The following is a 13,293-nucleotide window of genomic DNA, read 5'->3' as shown; positions in this document are numbered from 1 at the left end:
AAGAGTTCGATATTGAAATCCGATATAAAAGAGGAGCAGAAAATCTCGCCGCTGATCATCTTTCTCGTCTTGAAAATCCCGACTTAGAAGTTCTAAATGAATCGGCCATACAAGACAACTTTCCTGATGAATATCTATTGAAGATAGATTATAATGAAATTCCATGGTTTGCAGACTATGCAAACTACTTAGTATGTGGATTCCTTGAAAAAGGATTGTCGTACCAAAAACGAAAGAAATTCTTTAGTGATATAAAACACTATTTCTGGGAAGATCCACATCTGTTTAAAAGTTGTCCAGATGGAATAATACGCCGATGTGTATTCGGAGATGAAGCTAGTAAAATCTTAAACCATTGTCATACAGGACCAACAGGAGGGCATTATGGGCCTCAACTAACAGCAAGAAAAGTTTACGATGCTGGATTCTATTGGCCTACAATTTTCAAAGACGCACACCTTCTTTGCAAATCCTGTGATGCTTGTCAAAGGGCCGGAAAAATAAGTCAACGTGATGAAATACCACAAAATGTCATTCAAGTATGTGAAGTATTTGACATTTGGGGTATTGACTTTATGGGTCCATTTCCAAAATCTCATAATAATCTATACATTCTCGTAGCCATTGATTATGTATCTAAATGGGCGGAAGCACAAGCTCTCCCAACTAACAATGCACGAGTTGTAGTCAATTTTTTAAAATGTCGTTTTGCAAAGTTTGGAACACCGAAAGCTTTAATAAGTGATCGGGGTACTCATTTCTGTAATAATCAACTTGAGAAAGTTCTTAAAAGATATGGAGTAACTCATAAAATCTCCACTGTATATCATCCACAAACAAGTGGACAAGTTGAAAATACCAACCGATCTTTAAAATGTATTTAAGAGAAAACCGTAGGATCAAATCCGAAGGAATGGTCCATAAAATTGGAGGATGCACTCTGGGCTTTTAGAACAACCTACAAAACTCCAATTGGAACCACACCTTTTAGACTCGTTTATAGAAAAGCATGTCATCTTCCAGTAGAAATTGAACACAAAGCATTTTGGGCTTTGAAGACATGTAATCTTGATTTACATTAAGCTGGACGTCTACGGTTAAGTCAACTAAACGAATTAGAAGAATTAAGACAAGAAGCATATGAAAATTCCTTAATCTATAAGGAAAGAACGAAGAAATGGCATGATAAAAGAATCAGAAGTTCAAAAGAATTCAAAGAAGGAGACAGAGTTCTTCTTTTCAATTCACGATTCAAGCTATTTCCTGGAAAATTGAAATCAAGATGGTCTGGACCATTCATAGTCAAAAGAGTTTTCCCATACAGAACGATAGAATTAATAAATTCAAATGGGATTGAATTTAAGGTTATTGGTCACGGAGTTAAACATTACATACATGGTCCGATGGAAGTTGACAATGAAGTTAATCACAATTTCGATACCACAGCTAACTAAGTGTGGGGAGAATCAAGTCTTTAAAGGATAATATGTATTTCTGTTAGAGTTAGATTTTCTATTTTCGTGTAGTTCTCAAAAATGGAACCCGAATGGTCTTTCCCTAGCAGACCCTAAAGAACTAGTCTTCTCCCCCCATTCTGAATTTTTATTTTTTTTAGGTTTTTACGAAATGAAGACTTCCTGTGAACTAAACCATGGTCTAATGCTACACGCTTTGATCACTAAACTTAATAATGACACACTTCCAAGTGAAATAGTATCATTAATCAGAGGTAAATTGGACGGAGTAAGAAAAGAATCCAGATGCGAAGATAATAAGTCACAATTTGGTAAAGGAAAATCAAAATCCGCAGCGAAAAGAAGAGCACGACACCTTGAAAAATGTCATAAATGCGGAAAATGGTCACACGAAGGTAAATGTTCAAATAATCAAACCAATTCAAACACCGAATTTGTTACTTTATGCAGAGATGGACCGTTCATATGTTTAGAAGAAAAAACATTAAATGCTCGAGGTTACGCCTATGTAGCCATGGAAAATCAATTAGTCCGACTATCTTATGAGTGGGCTAGAGCATATCACTAAGAAATATATTTCACAGGTGCGTCTGTACAGTTTTTATTTTTATTTTTATTTTTAACCTTTTGATAATAAACGCTAATTTGTTCGCTATAAAGTATTAAATTGGTATTCGATAAAATTAGGTCTTGCGACCGAAATTATTGATATCATTCAAAAATTTATTACATCACTGCGAAATTTAACGTTTATTCTTAAGGTATAAATATCTTTAATTAATCAACCCAAAACATTTCAAAAATTCGTCATGAGTTAAATTAGGTCATGGAACCGAAACTACTTTACCGAAAAGAGGGGCGCATATTTTTGATAATATTTGATTGATTAAAGTGGGATAAAAGCCAAAAAGATTTTTAATTTTATTTTTACCATATTTTTAAAATTAATATATATTTAAAATTGTAAATATTTGAAAAAATTAATATTTTTAATATAAGTTTGTATGTATAAAAACAAAATTTAATTTAAGTTTGGTGTGAATTTTTAATATTAATTTTGAATTTTATGCATTTTAAATTTAAGTTTGGTGTGAATTTATAATATGAATTTTTAATTAAGTTTGGTGTGAATTTTTAATTTTATGCATTTTTTAATTTAAGTTTGGTGTGATTATAAAAACAAAAATTTACTTTATTTCTCTAAATTAAAAATATGATTTTTAAAATTCGTCGTGAGTTGAAGACTAGGTCGTTGAACCGAAATTGCTTTACCCAAAGGAGGGACGAGAACTTTTATTATCATTATTTTTAATCTTATTGAATTAAAGTATGCAAAAAACAAAAAAAAAAAACCCAAAAAAATCTTTGCTTTTAAAACCGCGCTTTAAATAGACAAATTTTAAAATTTTTTCGAGGGACGGACTAGGACATCGTTCCGAAACGACCTCGTCCTAAACAACAAGGGAAACAAAATTTTAAAATTAATTAATTAATTGTTTTATAAGTTAAGGTGTTTATAAAAAAAAGAAAGAAAAAAAAGGTCACCGCGACTCGCGGAGGGTCTAAAATCCAGAAAAAAAAATATAACAGCCGAACAGATCAGTTGCACACCACCACACCCACAAAACTGCGAAATAAACCGAAAAAACACTCCCAAAATCGAATTTTGTCAACAAAAATCATCACATTTTTTACTAAAATCATGTTGAGAAGGATGCTATCAAGGAATTACTCAAGAAAAACGGTAAATTTCTACACCTAAACACCATTTAATCCGAAAATTAGTGTTCTTGAGCAATTTTATACCCAATTCGATTTTGATGCTTTTTAGTGTAATTATGCTTAAATTGTTTATGTATTATGCTTGTATAACCTAGATTGATGCTATTTAACATGATTAGAAGCCTTAAACTTTAAATTTTGAGTAATCTAGGGTTTGTGTTCTTGAGCAAATTTGGGGCTTTTTGATATAAACAGGTTATGGCCGATTTTTGTCATGAATTGTTGCTAAATTAAGTAGTGTAACATGTTTAGGTAGTTAAATGATCCAAACTTTGAGCCTAAACATGATTTTTGAGAATTAAAGTGGACTTTTTCAAGTCTAAAATTCATGAACTTGATTTTTGAGAGATAATGCCATTTGAAACTTGTTTAACTGCTAATAATGATTATTTTGAAATGTTATTTGATTTGAATGCTTATGAACTTGGTGATCATTTTTGTATATGCTTATTTGAAAAAGTGTAGATTTGATAAAAATATGAAAATGAGCATAAGTTTGATATAAATTGAACATGTCATTGTAATTATTTTGATTGATGATTTTGCTGACACTAATGCATATTTGAATGCACAAAAATTGTGTTTGATATGTTTTGCAGACTGAAAGGGGTGAATCTTCATCCCAAGCTCGCAATGCTCCTCCTGAGAATGCGGAACAATAGGAGGTTGATAACTATTACAAACAAGATATACCTCATCCAGTTATGACATTTTCAGATATGCACGTGGAAGATTTGCACCCGAACTTGAGATTTGACAGACGTTGGATAGATTATCCAAAATACCAAAGGGGCTTGCATACTCTTCATTCTAAAGTTGTTGAAGTACCTAGGGTAATAGAATGGGGACCATTAGAAGCTGTAGAATTGGCCGAGCCAATTAGAGAATTACTTACACAGAGGTGTGGTAATTCTACTTTTAACGATTGGGTACGATTATTCAACATGCGTAGACCTATATATAAAGTATGGTGTGAAGAATTATTGTGTAGTATAGAAATAAATGATCGGGTCGCTAGTTTAACCGATCGAAGTTTTATTAGATTTTTGTTAGGAGGTTCGATGCGCCATATGTCTCTACTAGACATGACTCAGGCCTTACGTATATATACGCCTGAGGAGCTAGCATCTGCCGATTGTCGAGGGTTGATATTAAATGGTAGGAGGATAGACGAAAGTTTTGATACGCATGGTGTATGGAGTCAAATGACTAGCCATCACCGATTTAAAGGAGGAAATTACTCTTATTTGGATATAGATAGAGCTGAATTAAGAGTAATTCACAGGTTTTTAGCCAATTCGATTACACAACGAGGTAAGAATAAGGAAAAGGTAAATGAACAGGATTTGTTTTACCACATGTGTATTCGAGACCCACAAAGCGCTGTAAGTATATCTTATTGTGTGGGTTATTATTTATCAGCTATGGTTAAGGGGATGAGACCGCACAGTATAATAGGAGGTGGTATATTTATTACATTAATTGCTGAGTATCTCAATATGGATATAAGTCGGGGGGGATTATTAATCGAAGAACCAGAACCCCGCGATACAATTGGTTTAAATGTATATCATGGTGCTAAGGTTTTGAAGAGGCGAAATAACGCCGTAGTACAATACCATGGAAGACATCCACAGGTTGAGAGAAATCAACAGCCAGGTAATGTGGGAGGGGGAAATGAAATGACAGAAATGCAAAGGTTTATAGCTTCACAAGAGTATGAAAATGCTAGACATCGAGCATTTGAAGATTGGCAAGTTCATCAAAACCGAATCATAGCTCATTGCCAACATGTAGGTAGAAACTATATTCCTACTCCAAAGCCCATATTTCCTCCCTGGTCTATAGAGATGCAACCACCGTATCCTACTTATAACCCAGCTGATTCATTTTATAACACATACGGTTATGCATGGAACCCCTACTGGTATCAATAACAACCCTAGTTTATTTAGTTTTATTTATTTTATTTTTGTAATTTTACTACATTTAGCACTTATGTTGATATTGTAATAGTTTTTATGTTTGCAGTTTATCTTATGTACACAACAGGGTAAAACAACACATTTTCAAAGACTGGCATTAAGTTCAGCAAAAGCAACTAATTTTGACGACAAGATGCAAAATATATGTGAAATAACGACAAGACGGAATGAACAAATGATGTGCACCACTTATCATTCAACACAAACAACGATATGTTTGGAAACTTTGGTAAAATTTAATCATTTTTCTACGCTAATCACCCTCAATAATTTAAATTGTTACTGATTTCTTGTAAATGAGGGCATTGCAAGATCTTAAGTGTGGGAAGGGGTTAAATTCTTTCGGATTTTTAAAATTTTTATCTTAAACACTTGGTTACCATTAAAAATACTAGTAAAGCAGTAGTTGTATTAGAATCTAGTGCTCTCTGATAACAAAGAACAGCCCTAGTCTTATATACTGACTACCCAATTCTAGTAAAAATTTTCAAAATTTTCAATTAAATGAACTCCAAATCATGTTTATACATATTTATGAACAATAAAACTAGGTATTAACACCGAAATTATTGTTACCTCGGAAAGGACATAAATTGAGAAACAAACCAAAATGTTAGAATTCATTTAAAATAGAATAGAGGACAATAAAAAGGAAAATAAAAGCCAAATGTGGGAAAATTGCCAAGTTATTTTAAACATATGTCACATATTTCTGTAACAAATAATTGAAAATACTTTTGTTTTGGACTAAACTAAAAAGTTTTACCCGATTTACTGTAAGAAAGATGGATCTACACGATGAATCAATTCCATCATTTAAAAGGAAGTAAAGTCTTCCGAAAAAGAAACGCGCTTCTTGATTTAGGTCATGAAGTTGTCGTCCAGACCAGCTGTAGGTTGACGAAAAATCTAGAAAAGTCATCTCTAAAATCAGCAGGAAATCCACGAACCTCAGCATCAAACAGGGTCACCAAGTGGTCAGACTTATCCTAACCATGAGAGGATCTGTCTTGTAAAATGGGAAGGACGCCGTGCAAATTAGCTGGATAAGACTAATGAATCAGATCCCCAGAAAGGATAATCTCCTTAAAGATTAAAAATCAGCTTTTAAGTCTGATATTAATCAATCCTTGAGATTGACCTTAAAGATTGAGAATTACAAACTCATAGAATTCAATGATATCTAAACTCGAGCTTGAACGAGAAAATATTTTGATCAAAATTTCAAACCGATTTATTTTCTGAAAACCTATTTTCAATGCATTCATTACCATTGAACGTAAAATCCTAGGAATTCACCTGGAATTCATTAGGTCATCTGAACCAAATCGAGTGTCAACTGTAAGAACGGTGGTTGCATAGCATGGTCAAAGACAGGACCTTGTGCCAGACCGGAAAATTATAAGGGTGAGCTTTACTATTGCTCCTACAAAGGATAGTAATTGCGTCCGACACGTTATAGACCATAATTAAAAGCATGTCCGGGGACATTGCCTTAACAGTTGCTTGTTCAACGCTTTCCTTTACAACCGGATGGTAGTTTATCGAAATGTAATATTTGGAGCAAGTAAACTGGACGTGTTGCTTTCCTAATACAAGGATAGCAAGTGGGTGACACAAAACCATAAGTTTTGAGCTAAAATTTTCAAATCTGAAACTCACAAAACCCACAAAAATATTTTGCAACACCGGTGAAGGGTTATTCCGGAAAACTTATCTAGGGTAAAAGCTAGATTTAATTTTCAAAAGATCAAATGTTTTCATAAAGATCCAATTTCCTTAAAGGATCTAAATTTTATAGTCATGTGGGACTGTAAACCACATCGTTACTACCATTGTTAATACCGCCGTAAAGAAATCACTGATGTACAAAGTGTGAAGAATAAAGAAGTGATTCTAGTATTTCAAGACTATATTGCTTGAGGACAAGCAACGCTCAAGTGTGGGAATATTTGATAATGTTAAAAACGAACATATTTTTCATAGCATTATTCCTCAAGAAAGACAAGCTTTTAGTTGCAATTGTTCTATTTACAAGTGATATTCGTTTAAATAATAAAAGGTGAAGACAAAAGACGGATTCGACGAATTGAAGACGCAAACGACCAAAAAGCTCAAAAGTACAAAATACAATCAAAAAGGTTCCAATTATTGATGAGAAACGTCTCAAAATTACAAGAGTACAAGATTCAAAACGCAAAGTACAAGATATTAAATTGTACGCAAGGACGTTCGAAAATCCGGAACCGGGACTAGAGTCAACTCTCAACGCTCGACGCAACGGACTAAAAATTACAAGTTAACTATGTATATAAATATAATATAATATATAATTAATTATATAAATTACATATATATTATATTTATATAATAAACCGTCGGCAGACTAAGATCCAAATTGGAGTGAGCTGGAATTTCAAACTCCGCGACTCGCGGAGTTTAAAGAGCAAAAATGCCGCGAGTTGCGGAGCAGCCAAATTCGAAAATCCCTATAAAACCCAACACATTCTGATCGTTTTTAATATCCTAAAATCTCTCTATATATATATGTATAAGTAAATATTTATATTTATATTTTAATTTTAATTTTAATTTTAATTTCTAATAATAAGGGTATGTTAGCGAATGTTGTAAGGGTGTAAGTCGAAATTCTGTCCGTGTAACGCTACGCTATTTTTAATCATTGTAAGTTATGTTTATATTATTTTCATTAATGTCTCGTAGCTAAGTTATTATTATGCTTATTTAAGCCGAAGTAATCATGATGTTGGGCTAATTATTAAAATTGGGTAATTGGGCTTTGTACCATAATTGGGGTTTGGATAAAAGAACAACACTTGTGGAAATTAGACTATGGGCTATTAATGGGTTTTATATTAACTAAACAATACCTTGTTAATTTAATATACAAACTTATAATTCGACGTATTTATATATAACCACATACGCTTGACTGGGTACGGTGGGCGGGATATCTATAAATACCAATAATTATTCATTTTACCGGACACGGAACTGGATTAATAGTTAATAGACTTGTTGAAATAGGGGTGAATTACATTCAAGGGTAATTGGTGTAATTGTTAACAAAGTAGTAAAACCTTGGTTTACACGCAGTCGATAACCTGGTGTATTCATTAAACAAAGTATTAAAACCTTGTTACAATTCGAATCCCCAATTAGTTGAAATATTTGACTTCGGGAATAAGAATAATTTGACGAAGGCTTTCGCTCTTTATATTTATGACTGATGGACTATTATGGACAAATCCGTATGGACATATTAAATAATCCAGGATAAAGAACAATTAACCCATGGGCATAAAACTAAAATCAACACGCCAAACATCATGATTACGAAAGTTTAAATAAGCATAATTCTTTTATTTCATATTTAATTTCCTTTATTTTATATTTAATTGCACTTCTAATTATCGCACTTTATTTTATTGTATTTTATTTCATCGCACTTTTATTTATCGCAATTTCATTATAGTTATTTACTTTACGCTTTAAATTAAGTCTTTTATTTATTTAATATTTTACATTAGGTTTTAACTGCGACTAAAGTTTTAAAAATCGACAAACCGGTCATTAAACGGTAAAAACCTCCCTTTATAATACTAATATTACTTATATATATATATTTGTATTTTTATAAAATAAAACTAATATAGCGTTAAGCTTTGTTAAAAGATTCCCTGTGGAACGAACCGGACTTACTAAAAACTACACTACTGTACGATTAGGTACACTGCCTATAAGTGTTGTAGCAAGGTTTAAGTATATCCATTCTATAAATAAATAAATATCTTGTGTAAAATTGTATCGTATTTAATATTTTTTCCTGTAAAAATATAAGCTATTTTATATACACCTCGCATAACATCAGTCCTGGGCCCCCGGTTACATCTGGTCATTTCTGACTTATTTGATAGCAACGAAGTTTGAGTAAAGTTATACAACGTCTTGCTAAAGATTAACCCGAACTTTCTAAAATTGAAATATTACTATAAGTGGAAACTTTTCATAAATAGTAACCTTCCGAAAATGGAAATTCTTTAGTGAACCATTACTATCAATATAGTACTATATACTATTGTCTGTTAGGCAACGTCTGATCATACGTTCTATCTCTAGGTTGAGATCTCGGTCACGTCCTTCCGTTCAATTCTTTCGTGGAATACTCGTTTGTGCTACTAAGGTGAACTTCATAGCCCCACTTTTTAATGTTTCATAACTATTTTTACAACTTTTGGGGTGAGACACATGCTTGCTTTATAACTGTTTTACGCTTAGACACAAGTACTAAATTATTAACTATGTTGTCATGCTTTGATTCATGCTAAATCCCTACCGTAATATCGTTAATTGCTACGTTTAAATGCAAACTTAATTATTGTGAGTAGGCCTATTAAGAGTAATGTCTCTAACCATTCAACCGTTGGTCTTTGGTTACATAATAATGATTCCACGACACTGACAGTACAAGGTATCATAGGGTAAACTTGTTTAGTAGCGATATTACAAAATGCAGCAACACTTTTAGATTGATATTTCTATATCAATCAACTTTAAACTAAATCTTGTGATCTAAACTTTGGATATTATTTATAAACCTGTGAATTTCACTCAACCTTTTTGGTTGACACTTTAAGCATGTTTTGTCTCAGGTGATGATTGAGCTAGCTATTTGCAACTTTGTGATGATAGATTTGATGCTTGCATGGAGTCCACATCGCATATTATATTTTAGTTCATAAACATTTATTTTATGTTTTAATAATAATGTAAACATTTATTACTGCTTTCGCTGTTTTATTAACAAAGGTTTTATTTAAAAAGTCTCATATAGAGTCGTTCTCGTTTATACAACTGTGTTATGATATGATTGGTCACAATTACCCCTGGTCCATTTTGGGGGGTGTGACAGATTAGTATCAGAGCAGGCTATTGTAGAGAATCAGGATTGCATTTTAAGTGTGCCTCATACAATTAGGTACCTTAGTAATGTAGGACTACAACTTTCCTTGACTATAGTGCCTTTAATTATTGCCTTTAACTGTTAAATGCTACACTATACTTTAGAAACTTTACTTATCTTAGAATTCCGAGCCAACCTAAGAACTCTGCTCACTTTCCTAAGTACTATTCAATTCTGCCACCACATTTAAATGCGACACCGTTCTCGACATTCCTATGTCATCTATCATAGTTTTGTGTATTACATATGTATTACATGAAATGTTATCCATGATTTTTGAAACTCCTATATTTGGTACTATTCATACTCAAACGTATATAACCTCCTTGTGATATCACGTACCTATATGCTTTATGCCTTTATGCATCGGTTTGCGAACCGGAAAATGTCATTGAGTTATCGAGAATCTCAAAGACATTATAATGTCATCACTACTCATATTCATTACTTTTAAATCTTTGATTTCTCTTTATTTTTTATCATTGAATTTTCTTGACGGATGGCGTCTACGAAACTCTAGAATGGAAGGGTTTGGATTACCGATTTAAAGGATCCTATAGCTCAAGTCCCTAGACCTGAATAGGCCATTACGAATTGAAAGTCTTTAATTGAAAGATTATCAGATTACATACTTATCATTTTATGATCTCGACACATCATACTGCTATTATTGGAGTATAGACACATCATATCTTATTATATCTTATCATATCTATCTTAATAGACTTTGTCTAACACTTTTCATAAATTTTCTCCGTAAATTAAAGAAATCTTTTTGCTATATATACGTATATCAAGAAGATAAATATATCATTCAATATTCAACACTCATCTTATAACAAAAACCCTTATTCCGATAAGATAATATGGATTTCTCACTTGATTCCTCGAACTCCTCAAGCTCTAATGGCAGCGTAACCGGAATGAACCAACCAATTAGTCATCACCTTTTCTGGATGAATTGGGGGTGGGTTCGTAGTCTACTTAATCAATGGAGAATTGAAGAAGGTGATCCTTTTCACCCACCACATTGCCCTATTGGCGAAGAACCTGAAGCACTTACCGGCGAACCTGTTCGGAACACTATTTTCACCCACATTTCCAGGATATCCCGTCACGAATATATAATATCTAGAATTTCAGATCTTATTCATCCCCTTGTCCGAACCGCCAATCATCCTGGAATAATAGAAGAAGTCAACGAGCTTCGCGCTCGAGTAGTGGCTTTGGAAAATATGGTGCAAAACCTACGAGCACCAGCAGCAGCACCAGCAGCATAACCAGCACCACCAGTACCATCAGTATCACCAACAACAACATCAGCTTCACCAACAACAACATCTGCATTCCACGCCTCAACATCACACTCAGTACCTCAAACATTAACATCATACGCCTCATAGATACCAAGGAATATTAGTAATAATGAGTTAAGATGTATTGACTCATTCTTCCTGAAGAATTATATATGTATACTTTATATATATATGGTTTGAAACAATAATAAATCTTTTCGTACTAAGCTATTACGTGTGAATCTTAACTAGTAAATACTACTCGGTTAATTTATATCACTAATATGCTATGATGTACGTCCTTCGTTAATGACTTAACAATCGTTAATCACTGCTTCAGCACAATAAACTCAATTTTTATAATAAATCAAGTGTATTATTCAAATACATGTTTGATTTTACACTTCCATTTTCGATGTACTCAAAACTTTCGAGAAAACATTATTCGTGTTTGTTAATTTCACAAGGACTCCACGAGCACCAACATCATATACCGAGGTATATCTATAACCATGAACGATGAACTATTGAATCATAAATTCATTTACGAAATATTTCACGACAATTATGAAATCTCTAAAGTTTTGGAGATTATTTATTCTCGTTTCACCCGCAAATCAAATGTGTTTAATATTATATTAACTCATTAAATCTATATTATATCTGAAGAATACATATATGAACGTATATCTTCTCTTTTGTACAAACTGTTAATTGTGAAAATCTTTTAACGGGTAGGTAATACCCGAGAAATATTTATATCTCACATTAATATGTTACATTGTACATTCTTCAATTCTGATTCAATAATCAGTAATTATACTACTCACATCCACATATATAACCGTTCACTAAAGAACAACCATTTTTACATATTCTGATTTTGACATATCGGAATTTAAGTAAAGCTTTAGCAAGTGTTATCTTCCTAAAGATCACTACATTCATAAATTATATTCATTCGTATTCTATGATGAATTATCACATCAAACCACCGAAATTATCATTCATTACTTTTAAAATCAACAACGCCTATTCATCAACCATTAGATCCGTTGGCGATTACAATCAGCGTTTAATCATCTAAAAACGAAATTTCTTGAAACCATCTCGAATTGATAACCGATGATTCAAATATGGCTGCATTAAATGCAGAGGAAACAGCAAAATTGAAGATGGTCTCAATGGCCAAAAGTTAGATAATAAAGAATGGTACGTTGGAAAAGCTCAAAAGAAAAATTGGAACTGAAAAACGGATTGAGCTAACCATGGAGGAGACCAAGGATAAATACAAGGACCAAACCCTATATTAAAAGAATCCAGGTAATTCTGGATCCGATGAAATCTTTAGAGAATATCTTGCTCCGAAGTCATGTTAAAAGCTTGCGAAAAAATTTTCTTCATCAACTTTCGAACTTAGAAATTCCAAAATATCATCATAAATATCCTCTATATTTCTGAAGATATCTTCATAACGATTCTTGTCCGCAATTAATTTTCTCTTTGCGACATCTTTATTACATCATAAAGGAAACTGTTTTAGTTTATATATTTCTGTAACATTCAAGTTTAAATTATAAATGATTTGAAGTAGTGTTGGGAATTGAAGCATGAGTTAGTATAATATAATGACGTCAGGCCAACGTGATTATATTAGAGTAAGTCATGCTAAATTTTTAATGGAAGATGATGATTCATAGACTTTATAATCATCATTTGCCATGTTACATGACTTTTACATTCTACTTAACCTCTGAACATATCAAGAATAT

At 32.5% G+C, this 13,293-nt stretch overlaps 1 protein-coding gene across 1 annotated transcript in view; it reads left to right on the top strand.

Annotated features, from left to right (window-relative positions):
- Positions 1 to 13,293, top strand: part of LOC139868295 (uncharacterized) — a 107,871-nt gene that overhangs the window by 44,490 nt on the left and 50,088 nt on the right. The gene's annotated exons all lie outside the window — the stretch shown is intronic.

The sequence above is a fragment of the Rutidosis leptorrhynchoides genome, chromosome 9 (genome assembly GCF_046630445.1).
Source record: "Rutidosis leptorrhynchoides isolate AG116_Rl617_1_P2 chromosome 9, CSIRO_AGI_Rlap_v1, whole genome shotgun sequence".
NCBI lineage: Eukaryota > Viridiplantae > Streptophyta > Magnoliopsida > Asterales > Asteraceae > Rutidosis > Rutidosis leptorrhynchoides.
Note: the sequence above shows the minus strand (reverse complement) of the source record. Positions and strands in the feature narration are given on the sequence as shown.